General features: G+C 40.3%; 1 non-coding gene across 1 annotated transcript; it reads left to right on the top strand.

The window, feature by feature from the left end:
• The first annotated feature begins 10,716 nt into the window (after positions 1 to 10,716).
• Positions 10,717 to 10,789, top strand: TRNAE-CUC (transfer RNA glutamic acid (anticodon CUC)). Its single transcript has one exon. It is a non-coding gene; the product is annotated as a tRNA-Glu (tRNA).
• The last annotated feature ends 981 nt before the right edge of the window (positions 10,790 to 11,770 follow it).

Below are 11,770 nucleotides of genomic sequence, written 5' to 3'. Positions count from 1 at the left end.
GTAAGATAGAATAAAATTGTGGAACACAAAATCTAGGCCATTAGAAAACATTTTCATAATTTGATGCTAGTTATGTTATGAAATACAGCCCCAATGAAATCACTCTTACAGCTTTACAATCACTCAGAAAAAAATCATTTCAGAAAGAGAAGAATAGTAAGAGAATTAAAATGTTTTTTGCTTTTGAACACTCGTATTTTTCTTAGGCAGAAGAAATTTTCAACCATTTTGGAAGCGTGTCAATTGACGTAAGTCATATATGTTTTAGCTATTTCAGGAAGGTTAGTGTGGATGAATGATGTTTTTATTAACAATTTGTTTAATCTTTTTGATGTAAAACAGCTGAGTCAGACTTTGCCGGTAGACCAGTGCTGGGGAGAAAGGAGAACTTTGGATTCAGGGAAGTTAGGATTCTAAGTCTGGTTCTACCACATACTAGTTTGCTGACTGCAATTGGACAAGTTGTAGCAGAATTCATCTGAGCCTCAGTTTCATCATCTGGTAACTAAAAATAACAATACCCACCTTACATATTGATGTAAGAATTAAAAGAAATAAAAATGCATACAAAGCCTTCAGTCCAATGCTTGACACACCAGAAGTTCAAGGAAGAGTCGCTATGATGATGAAAAAGAATGAAGAAAAAAACAATACTATATGCCAGCTTTGAAAAGATGTAGTAATTTTTTAGGTCACTGGGGTAAAATTCTTTCTGGAAGTTTCAATCTTTTAATAAAACACAATCAATACTTGCAAAATATATGTTTGGTTCTAACACTCACAGTTTGGATAAGCATGAAAAAGACACCTTGTCTTCTTTGGCTCAGATTTTGCAAAACACCAGGATAAAAACACTTACTTCTGACCTTTCCAGAAATATAGTGAATATTTGCTTTTCAAAGATCAGACGGGGTTAGAAGTTAGAACAGAAGTTCTGTTAGAACAGAAGTCAGTCCAGCTCTTCTTTTCAGATAAACACATACCCACTCATAATCATGCATAGCAAACCAAACCCAACCATTTCAGGCAGATAAGAGGTAAGCCTTTTTGGTCTAGGTTTTCAGAAAGGAAATGTGGCCATACTTCCTTTCTAGAGAACCCATTAAGGTATTTATCAACCTACACTATTGGGAAATTTTTCCTTAAAAATAAACAGAATGTCTATCTTTCCAGTGTATTTCCTCATGTTCTAGCCTTAGCAGAGTTCATGTGCAATGGGTTACCACCTTCTCAATAGTACCTCTTTAAATATTGGAGGATTTATAACAGCTTCCTCTCACTCTCTTCCAGGATAAGTCATCCTGGTGCCTTTAACCTCTGCAGACCTTACTGGAATGCCCTGATTCTATTCAAGGGCTTGGCACCCCATGGATCTTAATAAAATACTCTGGACAAACTGGCTAACGGGTTGACTTTTGCCATAGATCTTATTTCCCAAACTTCTAAACATGCCTGTAGCTTTCCTGTCCAAGTTCAAATATAGTATAACACATCACAAGTGCTGAGAAGCAGGAAGTCCATCACTGGATCTGGCACTGCAGTCCTGAGTGGAAAATACCATTTGTTTCCTTGAAAATCTATCCTTGGTAACTGGCCAATAGGGGAGCAAAGGGTTAATACAGCCATGGAAGGGCCTCTCCAGCCTACCAGCTCTCAGAGGACAGGGAAGGGTGGTAGGGACTGGAATTCCTGGTACTACTGAACAGGAAGTTGGAGAAAAGGTCTAAAGGTCTAATGGCCTCCTAATTAAGAGCTTCTACTCCACAACAAGTTTATAATCAGGAGTTGTCGTACAGGAAGAAAAGGAAAGGACGACAGCAAATGGGAAAGTCACTTTTGCATTGAGAATTGGCCAGCCTAGAGGATGGAAGGCAGAAGGCCTTTCCAACATGTTAAGAGCCAAAAGAGTACCTTTTAGTGTTTGTTTTGATTATATTTGCCTGTAACCCAGCAACTGGACCCAGATGCCAGGAGCCCAAAGAGAACACTGCTGATGACTGGTGTATGGAAAGAAAAAGAAATCCTTTTGTTTTCTTACTTCTATGGTTCTTCTCAAGGTGAGTGAAAAGGGCTAGTAAGGACCTTTTGAAACTGTTTAGAACCCTTACTCATTTTTCTAACAACAGCTGGGATGATTTATAATACCACATGTTCTCATTGGTGGTTTCCTCTTTTTTATTTCTGAAGACAAGACACAAGTGGGAAATGTGAATCCTGAGCCAGAGTTAAGCTCATCTTTTAAAGCAACCGAATGAATTTTCCAGTTACCATTCTCCCCCCTCCCCCACAACCCACCTTGAGGCTTTCCTCCCTGAATCACTGAGTTCCCCACCGTACAAGGGTGATCATGGCTCAGTGTCACTCGAAACTTTTGGATTTCGAGAGCTCCATGTTGCTCAAGATTCCAAGTTGCTTTTGCTTAATACATTCCCTTTCTCTCACTGAGAGAAACAAAAGTAGTATATTTAATGTATGAAACTCATTAGAGCTATTATAAAATCACACCCAAATTATCTGAGACAAAATTACATTATTTCAATAGCTATATAGAAAAAGGAGAAAACAAAACTAGGTCATTCTTGATAATCTTTGCCACTAGGTAAGTCTTCTTTCTTCAAGCTAAATCCCTCCTCTTTCAGCATTTAATTTCTCTTGTTCTTAACTCCATGGAAATAGGGAAGAGTGTGTGTGTGTGTGGTGGTTATGGTGGTTTTATTTTAATTTAACCATCATCACTCAGGCATTTGAAGATAAGTATTACACAGATGCAGACGTAGAGAAAGGACTTGAGGACATGGGGAGGGGGAAGGGTAAGCTGGGACGAAGTGAGAGAGTGGCATGGACATATATACACTACCAAACGTAAAATAGATAGCAGTGGGAAGCAGCCGCATAGCACAGGGAGATCAGCTCCGTGCTTTGTGACCACCTAGAGGGGTCGGATAGGGAGGGTGGGAGGGAGACGCCAGAGGGAGGAGATATGGGGATATATGTATATGTATAGCTGATTCACTTTGTTACAAAGTAGAAACTAACACACCATTGTAAAGCAACTATACTCCAATAAAGATGTTTAAAAAAAAAAGAAGATAAGTATTCATACAATCCTTAACCTATTCTTTTCTAGATGAATTAATCCGAATTCCTATGATTTCACCCTCCCCGCCGGGTCTTATTTGATATGGTAGAAAATAACTTTGAATTAAAATATTTTATTGTTTCTTAGTAAATTCAAAGACTCCTAGAATTTCCCATGATATGTTGATTTAAATGGAGAAAAGACAAGTAAATTTCATTTTGCTGGCTAATTTGGTGAATGGGGTTTTTTGATTAATCAAATATCCTCCATATATCAATATGCAAAAATTGTGAAATATATCTAATACTAAAATTATGTGCAACAAAAACTTAACCACTCTGATGATTCAGCTGGCATTTACAAATCCTGCATTACTTCAAAAGCTGTTTTTGAGAGTCCATTATGCAACTTCACATTGGTAACCTGAAATCAGTTGTGATGGGAGTACTTACACCACAGTAAGCAGTAAATTCTACAAAAAGACCCAATTGTTAAATATTTAGTAGTGTACCATTGGCTTCTAGGTCACTATTACAAACATAATGACCAACTACCTATAAAATTCTAATTCAAAAATCTATACCCTCGGGCTTCCCTGGTGGCGCAGTGGTTGAGAGTCCGCCTGCCGATGCAGGGGACCCGGGTTCGTGCCCCGGTCCGGGAAGATCCCACGTGCCACGGAGCGGCTAGGCCCGTGAGCCATGGCCGCTGAGCCTGTGCGTCCGGAGCCTGTGCTCCGCAACGGGAGAGGCCACAACAGGGAGAGGCCCGCGTACCGCAAAAATAAATAAATAAATAAATAAACAAAAATCTATACCCTCAAATATGCTGCAACAAAGTAGAATAAATAGAGACTAAATGAATAACCAAAGTCTGCAAGTTTTGCTCATGCAAAAATGCAACCTGATTTTAATTATCATTAGTAAGCATTTTCTAAAATTTTAAAACAAACAAGTTTCCTCATTAAATGTGAGCAAAACAATTACACATGCTGAAATGACAATGTTTTAAATCCGATTAAAAAGGTTAAAGGAGCTTTACAATGTAAAGAATCCTTGAAAATCAGTAAGGAAATTTCACAAAGTAATACATACGGATACTAATTTTGAAAAAAATGTACATATTGTAATAGAGAAATATTTTTTTAAATAAGATTCTCTTTTATCTATAAGATTGGCAAAGCTTAACTTCTTTCTTTTCTTTTTTTAAGTTTTTGGCCGCACTGCACGGCATGTGGGATCTTAGTTCCCCGACCAGGGATCTAACCCACGTCTCCTGCATTGGAAGGCAGAGTCTTAACCACTGGACCGCCGGGGAAGTCCCAAAAGCTTAATTTCTTTTTTTTTTTTTTTTGCGGTACGCAGGCCCCTCACTGTTGTGGCCTCTCCCGTTGCGGAGCACAGGCTCCGGACGCGCAGGCTCAGCGGCCATGGCTCACGGGCCCAGCTGCTCCGCGGCACGTGGGATCCTCCCGGACCGGGGCACGAATCCATGTGCCTTGCATCGGCAGGCGGCCTCTCAACCACTGCACCACCAGGGAAGCCCCCGAAAGCTTAATTTCTTAATAAAAACATCCAATGTTGGTGCAAGTATAGAGAAACAAACATTCCTACACAGCTAGTGAGATCGTAAAATATCAAAATTTTCTGGTGAAGTTAACAATGTGTACGAAAAGCCTTAGAAATATGTATACTCTACAACCCAGAAACCCTCTCTCCAGAACTGTATCCTAAGAAAATAACCCGAATTTTGAAACAACTAATTATTCAACAGTATTAGATTGCTAAAGTAAATTAGATTATTAAACTAATAATTAAAACAGTTTTCCATTAAACAGTTATGTTGCATTGAGTGGCTCATACAGCATTTCACATTTATGCAAACAAGGTAAAGGTCAAGTAGTTAAGTCTGACAGCAACAATTTTAGGGAGCTAAGTTCAGGGCACATCTGAGACCCACACAGAGCCAAAAATTAATATAATCCATCTTACCTAATGTTGGGCTGCACCCCGCAGGCCTATAAGGCCTGCACTTGCCCAGCTTTAAGACTGAAGAAAGAGCCCAGAGTCAGCAACAGAGACATCAATGGTTTAGCGGCTGGGGCCGGGGCTTACATGTCTGAAGAAAGGTCCCGGAAAAACACTCCACCATAAGCGGCAGACCGCGGGCAGGACAGGGCGGTAGGCTTCGCCGCGGGGGGAGGGGAGGGGAGGCAGATTGCCAGTTATGGGGGAATTGACCTCAGGTGGGCTCGTTAGTTACCACGGGAAACAGCAGAGGGGCACGCCTCTCACCGCCCCTTTGATAAGAACAATCACTAGCTGGGGCGGGGGTGAGTACGTAGGAAGGTCAGTTCTGTGAGTAGGATGTAGGAGAAGCAGACGCTGGTTGGGCAGGGGAGGTACAGAGAGCAAGAGAACAGCCATCTTGAGTGGCCTGACCATACAACTAAGAGCCTTCATTATCAAAAAACAAAACAAATCATAATAGTGTTGCTCTGTTTTCTAAGGCTGGAAACCATGCTCTGGGTCTTAAGCGTTCTGAATTCTATTCTTCACACTATATACAGTCTTTCCTTCTACAACGTTTCCAATAAACAGTAGGTTCATCACCCTTGTAACATGTTTTTATTAAGCGGTTTTGTTTTTAGTTGTTTTTTTTTTTTTTTTTTTTTTGCGGTACGCTGGCCTCTCACTGTTGTGGCCTCTCCCGTTGCGGAGCACAGGCTCGGGACGCGCAGGCTCCGCGGCCATGGCTCATGGGCCCAGCCGCTCCGCGGCATGCGGGATCCTCCCGGACCGGGGCACAAACCCGGGTCCCCTGCATCAGCAGGCGGACTCCCAACCACTGCGCCACCAGGGGAGCCCCATTAAGCGTGTTCATAGATATCGCCATGACCCCAGATCGTGCTATCACCGTCCCGCTCATCACTTCAGTAGCCTTCTAACTGGTCTATATTTCCCTTGCCCCTCCACAGTGCAGCACCAGACACCACTCTTAAACACTCATCCCTTAATACGGCCTCCATGGTCAAGTTTACATGATTGGCTCCTAAACACCTCTCCAACTTCCTCCACCTTTCACTCCAGTCCAGCATCCTTCAGCTTCTTCAGGGCACGATGCACAGGCTCTTTGCAGAAGCTGCTACCAGCGCAGCTAATGGGCTTCTCACTGTCCTCCCCACCCACTATCATCTCTATCCCCCTTAATTCTTTTTTTTTTTCATCTTTTTTTCAAATCTGACTTAGTTGGGTGTTGTTTGTTTTTTTCCTTCTCAAAGAAACCTTCCATGACCTCTCCAAATATTTGAGGCTCACCTAACCTTTCCTTATGGGCCCCTGCTGTCCCACCTGTGTGGGAATTACTGGAATTTGTCCCTCTTCCAGATGCCAGCAGGAAATAGCCGGCAGAGCTCTGGCTGGCTCGTTCAGGCATCACTCACCCCTTGGCCTGGTGCTTTCAGGTAAGGCCTAACCTGAACAGCTGCGGTGGTCCTGTCCTCCTTAACAAGGATGGCAGCTGCAATTTCACAGTTTTCACGTGCAGTCATTTTTCCTTCTACTTGCCCAGCCTCTCCCACTCTACTCACTAGAATGTAAGTTCCAGAAGGTCAGTGACGGTTGTCTGGATTTGCTCACGATTGTATTCCCTCTGTCTTGCACATTGCCTAACACAGAACAAGCACTTAATAGGTATTTACAAATCAATGGAAGGAGTCTAATCTTCCTTTTTGTCATTGTTATTATTCTTTCTTCTCACCCTTTCCACTGTTGTTAATCCACACACAAAGACCATTGAAACCTACCCAGGAGGTTCCATAAGTGACTTTTTACACCAAAATTACACCAGAAATGAGAATAACTTAAGATCCTCAAAAAAAAAGAGGAGGGAACCACCATTTTCACAAGAGATCCAGCACATGTGTTATCATTATTCAGTTTCTTCATTTTTAACATGTATTTAATTTTTGGTTTTTTCTGCATTTTTAATGTACAGTGAAGGGTGGGATATTTAGGAAATGAAAGAATCAAGAAGATCTCAGTCTAGCTTGGCAAATAATTTTAAAGCATTTCTAAACTACCAAAAAAAGGGATGAGGAAGACTTACAAGAGAAATGACTAGGTCAAAATCACACTAAGGAAAGGAAGAGCCTAAAAAGTAAAGTTTAGCAGTCAATGACCACTTGTACTTAAGATTGACTAGGGTTTGTATAAGGCTGAAATCCAGTTTTAATTCTGGCAGATCTCAAAGAAATATCAGACTTCACTGTTTTGGTAAATATGAAAAAAAAAAACTGGATTTCAGCTTTAAGCAAAGAATTAAAAGAAGACAACTACATGTTTATAATTTTTAGATAGATATTTTATAATTTTCTAAATAATTTCTCAGATTAGAAATGAAGCAATAATCCGTTAAGACAGGTGGAGAAAATATAAGACAATGAACACCTATTGGTTTATGTAGAGAAAAAGAAAGAATGAGACTCCAGGGACACCTCTGGCAGTCCAGTGGTTAAGATTCTGTGCTCCCAATGCAGGGGGCACGGATTCAATCCCTGGTCAGGGAACTAAGATCCCGCATGCCTCACGGTGTGGCCCAAAAGGAAAGGACTCCATGCCTTGGGTTAATTGGATAGATGCAAAATTGGTATTATTGTCTTTCTCTCTTGATTTTCTAAAAGTAGAATATTGGTGGGTGGAAATGTTTAGGAAGAAGGGCCAGTTCAGGATTGGAAGAGGAATTTTGACTCCTTTTTGCTTCTAAGTCTAAATCCTACTGGAAAAACAATGTACCTGGGGAAAATTGGAATGCTTACAGAAAATATAATCAAAGTAGGAAGAAAAAAACCCCACTGTGTTGGTCTAAAGTGCTTTTAGATAGGTATATAAACTTATAAAATCAATTTAACTTAAACATTCCAACAGATATTCCTCCGTGAATCAAGAAATGTGAATAACAGGCAAGTTTTGGAGATTAATAATGAGAGTGAAAAACAAGTCTTTTGTCTGATTAAACAAGTTACAGCGCATATTCTATACTTTCAGAGTCAACTTAAGATCATGTAGTATTTGAGTGAGAGGGAGATAGGAGATCTTGTAGACCAACATACCCTGATTTATAGCTGGCTTATTACATCATTCACAGTATATGTGTTGGGTGCCTTTTCGTGCCAAAAACTGTGGTGGGTGCTGGGGATTCAACAGGGGACAAATCAAAACCCTGACCTCAAAGAGCTCATGTTCTAGTTGGGAGAGAAGGATCATGTACAAATAAAGAATTGTGTAATAGGTCAGATGGTGCTAACAGAGATGGACAGTGTATGTATGTATAGGTATGTATTTATGTGTGAAGTGGATGTGATAGAGTGGTGGGGAAAATCATCTCAATAAGGTGACATTTGAGTAGAGATCTTGGTGAAGAGAATGTGTCCCTGAGGATACATGATTGCAGAAAATTCCAGGGAGAGGGAACAGCAAGTACCAAGAATCAAGTAAGAGAGAGGAGGCCAGTGTGGCTGAAGCAGCCTGAGCAAGAAAGAGGGTAGTAAAAATTACAGCCAAAAGGGTAGTGGAGACAAGGTCATGATGATCCAATATACTTTGGATTTTATTCTGTATGAGTTGGGGTACCACAGCATATCAGTCACTAGATCTGACAATGTTTTAAAAGGGCCACTCAAAATAAACTTTAAGAGGTCAAGGGTAGAAGCAGAGAGGTTGGTCAGAAGGCTATTGAAATCATCCAGTCAAGAGATGATGGTGCCTTGGCCCAGGTTAGCAGTAGAAGAGGTAAGGGATGGCTACATTAAGGACATATTTTGAAGTGGAAGGATAGGGTTTGATGATGGGTACCATACTGTGTGAGACAGTAATGAGTTAAACATGATTTAGGAGTTTTGGGAAATATGGAACTGCCATTTACCACCGGAGAGAACAGGGTGAAGTGGAAATCAAGGATTCAGTTCTGAAGTATTAAGTTTGATGCCTATTAGACATCCAAGCAGAGATGTTGAATATGCACTTGGACATCAGTGTTCTGGAGTGCAGAGGAGAGGTTTAGGCAAAGATGTAAGTTTCGGAGTCACCATATATTTATGGTACTTGAAACACACAACTGGGTGAAAGTACATTGGGATTAAATAGCCAATAGTTTAAATAGCCAAGGGAGGGAGTCTAGAGACTGAGCTTAGATCCCTCCAACCAATAGAAGTAGGAAAATGAAGAGGGTCAGGCAAAGGAGACTGAGAGGTTATGGCTTGTGAGACTGGAAGAGAATCAAGAGGGCGATCTCACAGGTCAACTGAAGAACATGTTCAAGGAGAAAGCAATCTGCTGATAGAAAGATTGAGACCATTGAGAGCTGAGATTTGACTTGAGGTCTTGGTTAGATTTTCTTCTAACTTCCGTGCTTTTTCCATAACACCACCTTCCCTCTGCTCCACTGTTATCTTACCTGAGCTACAGATAGGATTCTTTCTCACTCTGGGAGTTGCTAATATAATCAAGTTCACTGACAGTTCAATAGAAATGGTGAAGGAGGAGGTGTTTCCCCAAAAGTAGACCCTGAGACAAGGATTTGAGAGAAGACAATAGGTGTATTAATGAGCATGTCATTGTTATGGGCAACTGGTTCAGTTGAATGGGGACCTTCTGAGGAAGCATGCACAATATGCTTCAGCATTGTCAAGAGGGTCAAACTGGGGTAGTTATTCATAGACTCATTGATTGAAAATTGCATTTCTTGGGTTGCCCTGTGTATGTCCTGTGGTGCTAGCAGAAGTCCCTAGGCAGGGAAACAGAAGCATGGGTACTTGCGGTAGAAAACTGTTTGCATGCCCAAGAAATGCCCATCACAGCTGCAGGTAAACCCTGAGGTGGGCCGAGGGAATATGGGCATTTGTTGTTGAGGACAGTGCAAATGTGATGGTGGTCACATTGGTCACAGCACCTAGTAGTAGATTGTCTGGACTTTGTTTCTTCTTAGACTGTGAACTAAGTCTTGTGCAAATGGTCAAGTGGTTTTTTTTCTTAAGCACTTGCTAGATTGGGGGAATATATGCTGTGGGTGAGAGATTATTCTTTAACAATATTTATCACATATTTTGAGTAATAAAATATAGCTTGATTAACATAAGAAGGCATAACACTCTGCTCGTGTTTTTGTATCTAGAAATAACTGGAAAATCTTCAAGTTTCAGCTGTATAGAAAATGACAGAAAGAAAATTATTAAAATATAAACATTTTAAATAGCATTCTTTCTTCTTTTTATTTTAAAACTTCTTATTTTGATCCACCTAGTACCAAAAAAGATTTCATCTAGCTAAAATAAATATTAATACTTTTTAATGTTTTAATAGTGCACATGTCTATGTGAATATCTCATTAAAGTGAAATTATTCATAAGTTTGTCCAGTGAACTACTACCATATCTCAAGAAGCTGTATTTCTCCCCTGATAAGCAATGGGCCTTTATTAAAGAGATGATAGATACATATCTTAGTAAGGTTTCTTAACTTTCTACAGAGAGCTTATCCACACAGATATGCCTGTAATTTGCAACACAGACCATCTGAAGTCCAGGTTCTCATTCAAGAGCTCAGCTATTCCAAACAAATAAAAAACGTGGTGGCAAGAATTCCCTGGTGGTCCAGTGGTTAGGACTTGGTGCTCTCACTGCCAGGGCCCCAGGTTCAATCCCTGGTTGGGGAACTAAGATCCCGCAAGCCATGTGGTGCGGCCAAAAAAAAACAAACAAACATGGTGGCAAGCAACGATATTAATAGGGGATTGGCTGAAGCACAAGTAGTATATCCTTTTCTCTAGGTTCTCTGGGTTATCCTGGAGGAGGTCAGACCATGAGAAACATGTCAATATAAAGGACATTACTTTTGCTTTTCTAGAACTACTTTCAACCAATCAGGATTTGACATTGTCCCTCTAGCCTGTTGAGAGGCTACAGATGAATCCACATAAGTAATGGCTCTCTTAAGTGTTTAGAAAATGAAAACGAACAAAAAACTAAAAACTTGTTTTGCCTTTATCTGCTGAACGCCACGTCACTGATCATGTGTTTTACCTGTTTGGACCTTCCCCAAACACACGTGGAAGCCTATGCCACGCATGTCTGTATGCTATCTGAGCACATATAACAATCTGTTTCTCTTACTATGTAGGTCAGATACTAACTTAGCTATGTGACTTCATCCCTGATTGAACAATAATAACAAAGGAGGATTGATTAATGAATCTATTCCAACTTGGAAGTGGTCATTAGTAGCACAGTTCAAAACTCCCTCCTTTGCCTTGATCTTTCAAAGAAATCACAAAAACATTGGGCTTTGTGGATTGAGAATTCTGTAAAGCTGGGAAAGATATCTAATAAAATGGAAAACAATATCAAGACTGAAAAAACGTTGGGTAGTCTGAAATGATAAACCAATTTTAAAGATTGTACTTAATAGGGATAACAATAAAGTCTTGATTTAAGAATTAAAAAGTTTGTTTCACAAGTAAAATGAAGGAGAAAACCAAGACCTGGATAGACTAATACTTGTTAAAATTAAAAAAAAAGAAGTGAGGGGGCACTGAGTGGTATTAACGTGACTTAATATAAGTAAATAACATGATTGCAATCAAAAGCTAGAGACACTAGTGCAAATATTAATTGAAGTTGACATTTAAGTAAAAGTC

The sequence above is a fragment of the Delphinus delphis genome, chromosome 6 (genome assembly GCF_949987515.2).
Source record: "Delphinus delphis chromosome 6, mDelDel1.2, whole genome shotgun sequence".
Taxonomy (NCBI): Eukaryota; Metazoa; Chordata; class Mammalia; order Artiodactyla; family Delphinidae; genus Delphinus; species Delphinus delphis.
Note: the sequence above shows the minus strand (reverse complement) of the source record. Positions and strands in the feature narration are given on the sequence as shown.